Source organism: Cannabis sativa, chromosome 6 (genome assembly GCF_029168945.1).
Source record: "Cannabis sativa cultivar Pink pepper isolate KNU-18-1 chromosome 6, ASM2916894v1, whole genome shotgun sequence".
Taxonomy (NCBI): Eukaryota; Viridiplantae; Streptophyta; class Magnoliopsida; order Rosales; family Cannabaceae; genus Cannabis; species Cannabis sativa.
This window is the reverse complement of record NC_083606.1, coordinates 73,304,308-73,317,905: the sequence shown is the minus strand read 5'-3', so window position 1 is coordinate 73,317,905 and position 13,598 is coordinate 73,304,308.

Here is a 13,598-nt window from a genome sequence, read left to right as displayed (position 1 = left end):
AATACTTTTACTAACGAGTTATCTCTTGACGACTTTATAGCGACGACGTGTTATTATTAATAGTCATTGCTTATGAAAAAAAAAACTCTTTACTGATGACATTTGTAGTGTTCATCAAGGCCGGTCTTAGATATAGGCGGGCTAGATCTGCACTTAAGGCTTACTCATTTTAGGGGCTCAAATAAAAAAAAATGTTTTTTTAAATAATTTTTATAAATACCGTTTATTTTCTTATAGTAAAGGCTCAAAAATTTTTTTTTGCCTATAATCCATTTCAACTCAGGACCGGTGCTTATTAAACCCTAATTTTCTTGTAAAGAAGGTTCTAGTAATTAGTAGGTAGACAAAAATTCTAAAACCAATCAATGTTTTACAGAAGACATCTCATTCTCAATTTGACATCCTGGATCTACACATTCACTATATAATATATATGTATATATATATAACAAATATAAGATTATATATATATATAATTATGTTTATATGTTGGTTAGTTGAACAATTTTATACGTTTTTGCTTTCTCTTGTACATAACTTTTGGAAGTATAAAAATGGCTACATAATTGATAATTTAATATTATTAATAATGGCTATAACATAGATTGCTTCTTGCCAAGGAAGAAGAATTTTAAGAAAACTTACCAATTGATTATCATATTTATATTTAAAATAAATAAATTATTTACTTTTTTTCCAATTAAATACGTGTCATCACAAAAATTTATAAAAACTAATAAGGTCTAACCCTGAATTCAAATAGACTATAGGTAAAAAAATTTTTTTAGCTTATATAGTATTTTTAAAAATTATTAAAAATATATATTTTTTATTTGGCCAACTAAAATGAGTGGGCCTAGCCCGCCGGGCCGGCGTTGAAACTAATTAAAGTTAAGAGAAATTACCTCATATATCATATTTTATAGGGTAAATACCATTTTGGACCCTGTGTTTTGCAAAAGTTGCAGATTGAACCCTGCATTTTGTTAAATGACAAAATGGACCCTGTATTTTCTAAAATAGTAAAAATAGGACCATGAGCTTAATTTTTGACAATTTTTTTTTAATACAACCAACTTGAATACAATGCTTAATACGAACAGATACAAAAAATGTAAACAGTTTTGTCATAGCACTTTTTGATCGGATTATAATTAAACTTTATTTTGACAAAAAATCAATTCAGAGTCCTATTTGTACTATTTTAGAAAATACAGGGTCCATTTTGTCATTTAACAAAACACAGGGTCCAATTGGTAACTTTTGTAAAACAGAGGGTCCAAAATGGTATTTACCCTATTTTATATAGATTTAGGTTGCGATTTAAGTTATGTGAATTTCTGTAAAAATATATATATATAAAAAAAAAACTTGGAATGTAAAAATAAAAAATGAAACCCTAAAGTTAATCACTACAAAACAACAAATTAGTTATTCTTTTCATTTTTAGAGGGAAGAAACAAACTAGTTTTAATTTCTTTATTGGGATTTTTTTATTATTATTATGATCAGAGAAACTTATTTTTTGATATCTTGGTACTTATACAAGTTTTTAAGTTTTTTAGTCACTCTCGATAGTAAATTCTAAAATAATACAAGTTTACTTATTTTTGTTTTAATTAAATTCTAAAATAATGCAAATTTATTAATTTTTTTTATGATCATTCTAGATAGTAAAAAATGAAAACATTCTCTTTATAATAGTAAATTTTAAAATAATATTTTCTTTATAATTATAAAATGACACAAGTTACCTAATTTCTGTTTAATCACTTTCGATAATAAAGAATGAGAACATTCTCTTATATTAACATATAATAAGATATGAATGCACAATGCATGGAGATGGAGTCTAGGAATGCCCCTTTGAAGTTTGAACAATCAAATTTAACTTTTTAAATGAATAATTAATTAAAGATATTTATGCATGTTATGATGATATGATGTTAGGTTAAGTACTAACTTAGTTTGAAAGCAAAGGGTTTTTAAAAGTAAAGTACACCATTGGTTTAATTTAAGGCCAATATGCATTCCCATTCTTTTGTGATCATCATGACTCATGACTTATTAACTACTTTTCATTCTTCTACTTATAAAAAAACTCAAAATTGTGTTTCCTCAGCATTGTTATTAAGCACTAATGGTGCTTAATTAGCACGTACCATTTATGTTTCACAAATAATAAGCATTTTTTAAATAATTAGCATTTTGATTGCATAATAATTATTAAATTAAAATAAGTAAAAATCTTAAATATTTAATTATACTAATAGTAACTATAATAAAAATTACACTAGTTAGACATCTCGTGATACTACTAATACACTACTGGCATTACAAAAAATTTGACTTTGCACTCGTAAAAGTCTACTTGTTGTGCTAGCGGCGAAACTTTTTACCGACACATTTTATCACCAACAAAGATTATCGATAATATTTAGTCGCTAAAACTACTTTTGCTGTGCAACCACTATGTCACTGATAAATGAAAGTAGCTTCCTGTAACGTCCTCGCTTCAAGCCTCCGTTGGGTCTTTACACTCACGGAATGAATAGCTCTTATACACGAGTAAGTCACCCTGGCTGCTTCATGGACTGATGACTGACCCTACAGACCAGCACAAGTGTTTCCAGCGTGCTTTGTCCTCACTCACACGCTTCCTGGGAAAACTTTCCAGCAGGTCACCCATCCTAAAATTGCTCCAGGTCAAGCACTTAACTGTGGAGTTCTTTCGTGATGGGCTACCAAACAACAAGATGCACCTTGTTGATATAGGTAGTACCAATCAATCCATTTAAGCTCTCTTCAACTGTGCAGTCCCATACCTACACAGTCTCAGAATCATCCCACTTGACCTTCCCCAGGCGATGTGGGATTGCACAGCTTACCCGGTATTTTCCTTTACGGATCACGGGACTACTGACTGTCACACTTCCACCAGTGTAATATTGGTTTTGGTGTCATATCACCGTGGTACTTTTTAACATTTCACTTATTATAATTATTGAATTAATAATCTTACAATTGAAAGTAATTAATTTGATGACTTATGCAAGTTGTCCGGTTCTTGTTCAATTTCTAGGGTAATTGAACTCATTGAGTTACTTCATCAAAATTAATTGCATTAATCATGCTTATAATACTTAGTGATGGAAGCAAGAAGAAAGTTTCATCCATCTTTTTCTTTTTATTAACTTTCAAAAGTAATTCTTTACATAAAGTTGATGATGATGATCATCATCATAGTGGGCAACTATTTATTTATTTTTACAATAATAATAATAATAATAATAAAAAGCTAACATAATTAACTTTAGGTAATCTTCATGCACACCTTAAAAAACAAAAGAACTCCTTAAGCAACAATTAGATAAAAATAAATTTATGAGTATATTTCTAAAATGTATTGTAAACATTGTTCAATAATTATCAAACACATTTTATGCAAAAACAAAACATATACATATTCATGTGATATCATTTGTCATGTACATATTACAATAAACATATATATAGAAATTTAGAATGTCTTTATATAATTATATAAATATACTATTATAAGCTATACTACAAAATGCATTGTGAGAAAAATAAACCTTTTTTTTTAAAACATTAATTAGAATAGTCCTTATATAACTTTCTTTGTTTGAATCCAAAATTGAGATTTCCATGAAAGACTTTATTTTTTAAAAATTATTATTATTATTTATATTTCCATTCAAAACCGTGTGGGAAATTATATGGAAAAATAAAGGTGATTTGGACAAGGCACCAAATATTCAAATTAGGTGATCTTATATATTACTTTACAACCACACATCAAACGGTTACAATTTCATTTTCATTTAGATTTCAAGCTTAAGTTTTCTTCTCAATTTCAAAAAATTAAAACAAAAAAGCTCTAAGTTTTCTACCTCTAAATTTGTTTGACTTATATAAATACTATTTAATTTCAAACTAATTAATTTTGTCTATTTAAATATTGTCCCATATCAAAATTGTGGTAGAGAAAAAAGCAATGATTCATTCAATTATTTCAAACTATTAAATTTATAACTATATATATATCAGGGTCACGGTTAGGTAAATAGGGCCAAAATAACGTAAAATTATGTATGAGACCTCTTAATATACATTGTAATTATATAATATATAAATACTTAGACAGACTTATGTCACTATACCAATATAATATTTTGATTTGTGAAAGGATAACGATATATATATTTATTATTATTTTTTTTTAATTTTGGGGCCCTATAAGATGTGAGTTCTATGCACGAATCTACTCTGCCTATCTTAAAATTGACTCTAATATTTATATATATTGGTCATAAATTCCCTTTTATTCATGTGAATATTATTATTTGTTCACTTAATTTAAAAATAAAGAAGGGAGTTGGACCATACAAGACTTTATTATATAATAGTGTTTTAAATACATTGTAGAACTCTCATAAATACAATGTTATAAAAAATTAAGCAAAATAGTAATGAATGAAAACAATCATTACCAAAATTTTCAAACCCATTTTAGCAAAACACCTAATCAACATGAACACAAAATCTCAAAATGTAATTAATTAAAAGGAAAATCAAAACTTTACCCATTCTTTTAAAAGAAAATAATGTAATTTAGAGATATGTGTGGGAGTTCTTACTAAGATTTTATAAGTCTATAGGGTATCCCCTTCTTTTTTTATCAATACGAAATAAATGTAAAATGATATTATTATTTAAAAAATATAAAAATTCTTTTAAATTCATAATAATATATGTAGTACACATAAACAGTTTATAGTGCCAGTGAATTGAATAATACTTTAAATTTACTATTAATTCAATAATTTAAAAAATTTACTTTCAAAATTTAAATTTAAAAAATTACATAAAAATAAAAGGACAATTAAAAGGATTTTTAGTGGCCAAAAACTCTAAAATAAATAAAAGAAAAAAAAGTAAGAACTAAACAAATAAATGACAAAAAACAGTAGTTAAGAAAGAAAGACAGCAAAAGGTGGGGACCCACAAAGCCAAACAAGACAGCTGTTTGGCAACAAATGTCCTATGTCCACTCTCTCCTCACAAAAATCTCATCTCAAAATTACATGTTATATACAACACATATATACACCTATATATATATATAGCTACATACAACCCCATTCTCCAAAATATCACATCTTTACATATAAACAAATTCCAATTCTCTCTTCTTTTCTCTCAATTCACCATTTTCAATTTCAAAGTTCCAAACTTTATTTCTTTTTCCCAATCAACAAGAGAGAAAATGGAGTCAAAGTCAACAATGGTATTTTTGATGGTTGTGATGATGATGGTGTTCTCAGCCATTCCTATGGCCTCTGCAGCAGATTCACCAGCCCCAAGCCCAACTTCAGATGCGGCCCAATTCATTCCGGCCTTTTTTGCATCTCTTCTAGCTTTGGCTTTTGGCTTGGTCTTTTAATTAATTAATTATCTAATTAATTAATTAATTAATTATTATTATTATCAACATTTTTTGCTTAGATATGTATACATTATTACTATATTTATCTATGCATAATATTGTTCAATCTTTTTCTTTCTCTTTGACACATTTCTTCTTTTCTCTTTTTAAAGCCATTTTTGTATGGAGTTTTTAAGTGGAAAAGGAGAATTGTGTTTGTGAAGAGAGAGAGTTTTTTTTTTTTTTTAGATTTTATTATGAATTATTATTGTTGATATGTGATTGTGGGATTTTGAATTTATGTATATTATTATGTTTTTTATTTATTAATGAATTAATTTTTGTGTAATTTTTTATGTTTTGGTTGATATTTATTAATAAAAACTTCTATTTATTAATTCTTGTGTTCGTATATCCAACTCTAATTTTGTTTTTCATTAATGATTATTATTCTCTAAAATCAAGTTTATGCCATTAATGAACATTTTTATTGAGTTTGTCCCGAATCCAATGCCAAAACTTCTAGATAGGTATGTTACATTTGAATTGAATTCTTTCTAGTTAAAAAAGCTTGTTTTTAGTTGCTCGCGAATAATTAGAAGATTCTCTAGAAAAAATACAGAATTTTACATTTGTACGGTTTTTTATATTTTTAGCAATTTTTTAGTTTAACTATTTTTTTATTTTAAAAACCGAAATTGATCATCATGTCAAAAAATTGTAACCGAAACTGACAATCAAATTGAGTAATAACGTGGAACTGAAAATTTGATTATAGTATGGTTGGTTTGATAATTAGTTTCGGTTTCTATGAACACTCTTATATTTTGTTAAGAAAAGAAAAAGAAGAATCTATATATCAACCAAGCAAAGGTTTTAAACAAAAAAAATATTACTTTAAATCTTTTTTTTTTCAATCAAATTAAAAAGAACAAATATATAATTTTACCTATACAGATGTAACTGAAGTAAAAAGAAGAAAATGTAAAAATATATAATGATGTGTTCTCTCATAGAAATTTTGTGACAAAAAGAACACAAACCCAAAAACAAAACAAAAAAAAAAATTGTACAAAAGAAGAATTAATAAGTGAAAAATAATCTATATATAAATCATGGTTAAAATAAGTTAATCTAGGTGAAATTAAAGAAAGATGAGAAAGTAACTAATTATATAGAGAGAGATAGATAGATATACCTTTCTCTGTTTGTTATAAGCTATAGTTATATAGTCCTAGTAACTTATATAATGACTTTATTTGATTAAATTTTTACTTTTACTTATAGCTAAAAAGTATAAAATAAGTATAAATTTTATTTTAGTTTGATAACTATCATAATTACACTTTATTACAAGATTAAGGGGAAAAAAGAGAAAGAGAACACAAAGAAATAATACTAATTTATTCTTCATAAATTATCAAATAATAATAATAATAATAATAATAATAATAATAATAATAATAATAATAATAATAATAAAGTTGAGAAGAGAATAAAATCCTACAGCAAACAAATCACAGCTCATAGAATCAATCAATACCACCCTCTAACATTTTTCCAATTAACTAATTAATATAAGCTGTAAACACTTCATCACTCTAGAGCTCTCATATATAATATTTATTTTTAGTGTAGGTAAAAGAAAAAAAATTATAATAATAAATATCCAATATGTGGTTGGCCCATTTCTATCTATAAAATAAGTACAAATATATTTTAGTTATGTTGAAATATATACGTGGGTACACTTTTAATAAGTATTACTAATGAATGGGTAGTATTAAAAAAAGTTGAGTTTTTATATTTAATTTTGTCTATCTAATGAAAAAAAAAATCTCCTACTTTTACATTATTTGGGTTTAGGGTTGTTCTATTAGCTGAAAAAAAAAATAAGAAAAAACAAATCTAGCAAAAAATGAAATTAAAAAAAGTCGAGTTTGACTTAAGTATTTTGTATATAAATATATTTTTGATATGGTGTAAAAAAAATATTTTTTGACATTTTTTTTAATTAAGTAGTTAAATTAAATATAAAAATTCAAATTTCTCTTTTATTATTTGTTATTAGATCAAAATTTAATGGTTTAATATTTTTATAATTAATATTTATAGTTAAATTTATTTAATAATCATCAATAAATAATACTAATTGAGAAGTATTTTATATATATTTCATCGAATTTAGATTTAAAATTAATTTAATTTATTTTACAAAACAAATACTATTTAATCATTATTACACATAAAATTAATACACACTCATAGACAAGTAATTTCAACAAATTATCTTATTTAAGAAGAGCCTTATTTATTTAAAGGCTAATTTTATTTTTTGTCATTCTGAATTTTGATATATACAAAATCATACCCTTGAATTTTTGAAGTTGTTATAAATTTCTTAGAACTATTGACACTTTTGGATTTAAAGACTTATTTCTAATTTCAGTAAAGAAAGTTTAACATGAATAAAAGTTCAGAAAACATAATTTAGTACATGTCAAAGTTTAAATTTGTGTGTGATTTGTCTATGCGCACATATTATTACATTTTGAAACACAAAAACCAATAACTTATTAGGACAAAAACAAACCAAATTAATATTTCTCAATCCTAATAAATAATAATATATCATTTATTATATTTGAGAATAGTGATTAAAAAACACCTAAAATAATTAACTAAGTTAGGCCCCATATTCTATGCCAACCAATCCTTTAGGGCAAGGCTGTCCCTTGAAACTCTCTTTCTCTCTCATTTTTATATTCCTTTCAAATTTTCCAAAATGCTTATAAATAGAACCACACAATCTCATTCTCAAAACATCATCACAAACACAACTACCAAATTTTTTTCTCTCTCAATTCACACATTTTCTCTTTAGAGTTTTTTCTTCATCAAGAGAGAAAATGGAGTCAAAGTCAACAATGGTATTTTTGATGGTTGTGATGATGATGGTGTTCACAGCCATTCCTATGGCCTCAGCAGCAGATTCACCAGCCCCAAGCCCAACTTCAGATGCGGCCCAATTCATTCCAGCCTTCTTTGCATCTTTTCTAGCTTTGGCTTTGGGCTTCGTCTTCTAAGCCCATTATGAAATTATTAATTAATTATCACCATTTTTCAATTATATTATTTTCTTGCAATTAGATAATTTTTTATCTTTTGTGATAAATATTTCTTGATATGGTGGAATTTATTTGTACTTAATTTCTTTTGTTGTTTGTGTATTGTAATATATCAGATTATTCTTTTGTATAATAATAAGAAACTTTTCTATTTGACAATTATTTAAATGCACTTTATATTATGCTTATTTTCACTTTTAAAAATAAAAATATGAAAAAAGAGTTTATTTTTTTGTTGTTGCAAATTTCATTCATTTTTTTAGGCATTATTTCAATTTATAAAAAAGAAATTTACATTAGGACCTTTGATATTAAACAAATTTAAAAATCAAATAAATAATAAAAATAAAGAAAGAAGAAAATAAAGGCAAATTAGTTGTAGTTGTGGGCATGAAATATTTTGTGATGAGCTGTTATATTTCTTGGCAGAGATGATCATGTGATTTTCTAATCATAAATAATGACATGACTTGTTTTTGGCCATATATACACACATACATACCCATGTGAATATATATATATAAATATATATATATAATAGAAAAAAAATATATATTATTTATATATTATTGTGGACTGAGATATGTTGGAATTTTATAGTAAGGTGATGTTTGGTTTAACTTAAAAAATTTATGAAAATTGGTATTAATTTATATAATTAATAGGTTCATGAATTAATACTTATTATACATCACTTTTCATTTTATATTTTCATCAATGGGTGGAAAATGGAAATATTCTATATGAGTTATTTGTTGTGATATTTGGAGCGATAGAAGTATTTTATCTTACGATTTTGTTATAATCGTACTTTTTTTTTATCAACTCAAAAACACGTGATGATATATTATCAGACTATATATTAAATAAGCTAAGAAAATATGTCACTACATGTTTTTGAGCTGACACTACTTAACAGGCTTAATTAACACTTAACAACTAAAAAATAGTACAATTGCAATCAAATCGTAAGATAAAGTATTTTTATTGTCATTTTTTTTATTAGAATTATATATGTAATAATTATAAATATTGAGAGGTTTCGCTACAAATATTTCTATTTTTTTTTATTATTTTAAACCAAGCAAAGCCTTAATAAAATATTTTAAGAGAGATTTTAAATATGAAAAGTATGGCAGAAGTTTCAAACGTATGTAATAAGTCTTTATGTCGGTTTGATGTGTTCTTTTTAATATATTTTATTTATTTGTTTCTGTTTAAACCTGTATAATTAAAACTCATTTAAATAAATAAATAAATAATCCTTGCATGGACCACTCTAAATATAAAATATTGAAATTAAATTGTTATTAATTAAATGGGAATAATTCCAGGCTCATACGTTAACTTTATTAGCTGCATATTTAATTAATTAAATTTGTACTTTACAAAAAAAATTAATTAGTTAATTTAGTAAAAAAAAAAAAATAAGACTTTGATATGTATCAAATATGCCTTAAAAATTTTTAAGACCGTTAAAAATTCTTCATAAACTATTGAGATTAATAGATTTAAAGATTTTTGTTTAATTTTAATAAAAAAAATCTAATATGGATGAAACTTCAGAGAGTATAATTTAGTATATGTTAAAGTTTAAGGACATGATTTGGTAGATATTAAAATTTGGAGAACATGATTTAGTATATGGACAATCACTGAATTAGTGAAATTGAATAAAATTAGATAAAAAATTCTTAAATATAAACTTTTAATGGTCAATAAAAATTAAATATATAAAGCATAATTTAATAAATATCAAAATTTAGGTACAAAAATTATAATGAGCTAAAAAAATATCCAAAATATATAGAGGCAAGGCATAGCCACCCACTCCACCCACGTTGTGAAAATTCACATCTCATACAAAATTGTGAAAGTTGTCTATTTATAACATTTTAATGATAAATTATTAAAATAAAAGTTGTCTATTTGGAAATTTAATTCATAATAAATGTTTTTATTTTTATTGTGAAGAGTTGTGAATGTGACTATACAAGGTACTCCCTTAATTAGCCAAAATGAATATGTTTAGGCTATAATTTGGAAAGTTATTCTCTAATTAGAATTGAGTATAATTATGAATATCTAATTATAAGTTTGAGGAACATTTAAGTAATTACCCAATAATAATAATGATATAATTAATTAAAGGTAATTGATGTTTTTTAATTGTGCTCTCTAATTCTCCTAACTTCCTTAAAGATGTAATTACAAAAATTATAATTTTACAAATATTAAATATTTATGCCAGTAAAAAAAACTATTAAATATACAACTTACAAACTCAAAACTTTAAGTACTTATACCACTATTTACCCCTATAAGTATTTATCCTCTATAATAGTAAGAACGGTCCCTTAAAATGATGGTGTTCTAGTAAAAGAGTTTCACACTTCTTTCTCAATATTAAACACTAATAAAAGAGAAATGTTAAAAGATATTAGTAGTATTGAATCTTACATAATTTAATTTAATAACTATTATAAATTATCGCTAACTATTTATAAGAGATTCTGCTCCACTAATACCGAGTAGCAATATTGAAAGAAAATACCCTAAAATAGTCAAAATTAACCTAATAATAAATAAATAATATTAATGTGAACTCTCCATCACACATACGCGTAAACCCTTTTTCCAAAGTTTCCATTATTTGGGCACCTAACCTTCATTCTCTCTCTCTCCCTATTCACCTTATATATACATTCATTCTCTCATTCTCCAAAAACATCACAAAAATTCCCAATCTCTCTTCTTCATTTTTTTCTCCCATTTCAAAATTTTCAAAGTTCCAAACTTTATTTCTTTTTCCCAATCACCAAGAGAGAAGATGGAGTCAAAGTCAACAATGGTATTTTTGATGGTTGTGATGATGATGGTGTTCACAGCCATTCCTATGGCCTCTGCAGCAGATTCACCAGCCCCAAGCCCAACTTCAGATGCGGCCCAATTCATTCCGGCCTTCTTTGCATCTTTTCTAGCTTTGGCTTTGGGCTTGGTCTTCTAATTTATTAAATATCACCATTTATTTAATTAATTACATATATATAGTTTATATATATGTATTATATGACTCATTTCTACCTTTCTCTTTTTAAATTAGCCATTTTTATAAATGGGGAATTTTGAATTGGATTATGGAGATTTGTTTGTGAGTGAAAAAGAGGGAGATGATGAAATGGGATTTTTTTTTTATTTTATTTTTGAGGTGTGATTTAATTATGTAATGTATAAGATATTCTTGTATATTAATTTTCTATATAATTTTATGTAATCTTCTCTTTTTTGTTTGTAATATATTTATGTTCTTATTTCTCCCATTATTATATTAAATAAAAATTCCATTATTCTTATTAATTTTTGTTCTTTCTTTTCTCATATAACACAAATTAATTCATGTCAATTTGTTTCTGCAATCTATTGCTATATTTAGAAAAAATTAACATAAATGAAAAATGGGATTGTGAAAATATGTTATGATGAGGAGAAGAACAGCTGGTATTATTGGTTGGAAGATTCTAATATAAGAAGCCAATGTCATGTGATTTCTAGTCATAAAATTGCAGTGAATGTAGGGCTTTTCATTTTGAGGAAGTCTTTGTATGAATATTTTAATACAAATAGATTTTTTTTAGTTTAATTATTTTTTATATATGTGTATGTTATATTTAGATATTTTATAAAATTTTAAAAAATTCAGAATAATTTACAATATAAAAAACAGTACTCAAACAGTTTATTTCACACGCGTATGAAATAAAATAGTCACGGCGTGCAACACATTATTTGAACTTTGTTTTCAACATGTTAAATATTTTTAAATTTCTTAAAATTTTATAAAATGTCATAAATAACTATAACATACATGATCATCGAATACCAAAACAGATAGAAGTGCATCGATGGATCGCTTTTAAAGAAGTGAATTGTAGAATTTTGTAATATATTTTTAGCCACCTTTTGCCAAGAAAGTTCTAAAGAAGGGTGACATTTTATCTTTCATCAAAATAATTCAATATTTTTTTGTTATATTATTGTGTTTACTATAATTATAGTAGATATATTATTTGTTTTTAAAAAATTTAGAATGAGTTATAGTCTTTAAAATAGAATTAAATATTTAGCGGTATATATTTGTAGTATTATAAATTATTTAAAAGTTTTTATGTAATATAAAAAATAAATTATAATTTCTCTAATGTTAAAAACATAATACACTAATTGAGTAGGTTCAAAACTAACACTTCTTGCTGCAATATCAATAGAGAGTCTTTCCATGTCATTTCTCTATAATAAAGTGGAGTTTTTTTATTTTTATATTTTAAAGTAATTTTTTTAATATTTACATAAATGTATATAGCAACTCACATAATAAATTGATAAATTTAACAATCTAATTCGTAACCCAAATCTATATAAAAACCACTAAATTAAGTCGAAAAGTAAAAATAAAAAAAATATATAATTATCTTAATAATAATAATAATAATAATAATAATAATAATAATAATAATAATACAAAGCCAACTAGACATGTATATGTTGTGACATTGTCACATGACATGTGCTTAACAATAATAAAATTATCATGTTATGTGTGCCTTTAACACAAGGAAAATCAAGATGATTTATAAGAAAATAAAAATTATTAAGGGTATATTTGGAATTAATTGTGTAATTATTAAGGTAGTATTAATATGAATTGTTACTGGTAGTATCATGTTTGATAAAATAGTTAGTGATTACACAAGAAAATAATATTTTTTTAATAATTAATATTTAAAATAATTTTTTTAATAATTATACAGTATAATTACATTCAATTTTTATAAGAGATATGAGTATTGAAAACTGTAATTGAAACTCCCAATTGCCTTCAATTACAGTAATTATATAATCAAATAAAAGTGCAAAATTGTGTAATTGCTCAAATTATACACAAATCTAATTACACCATTACTTTCAGAACTCGCTTTAATAGTGTTTTCACTACTTTTTATTATTAAAAATATATCAAGAAA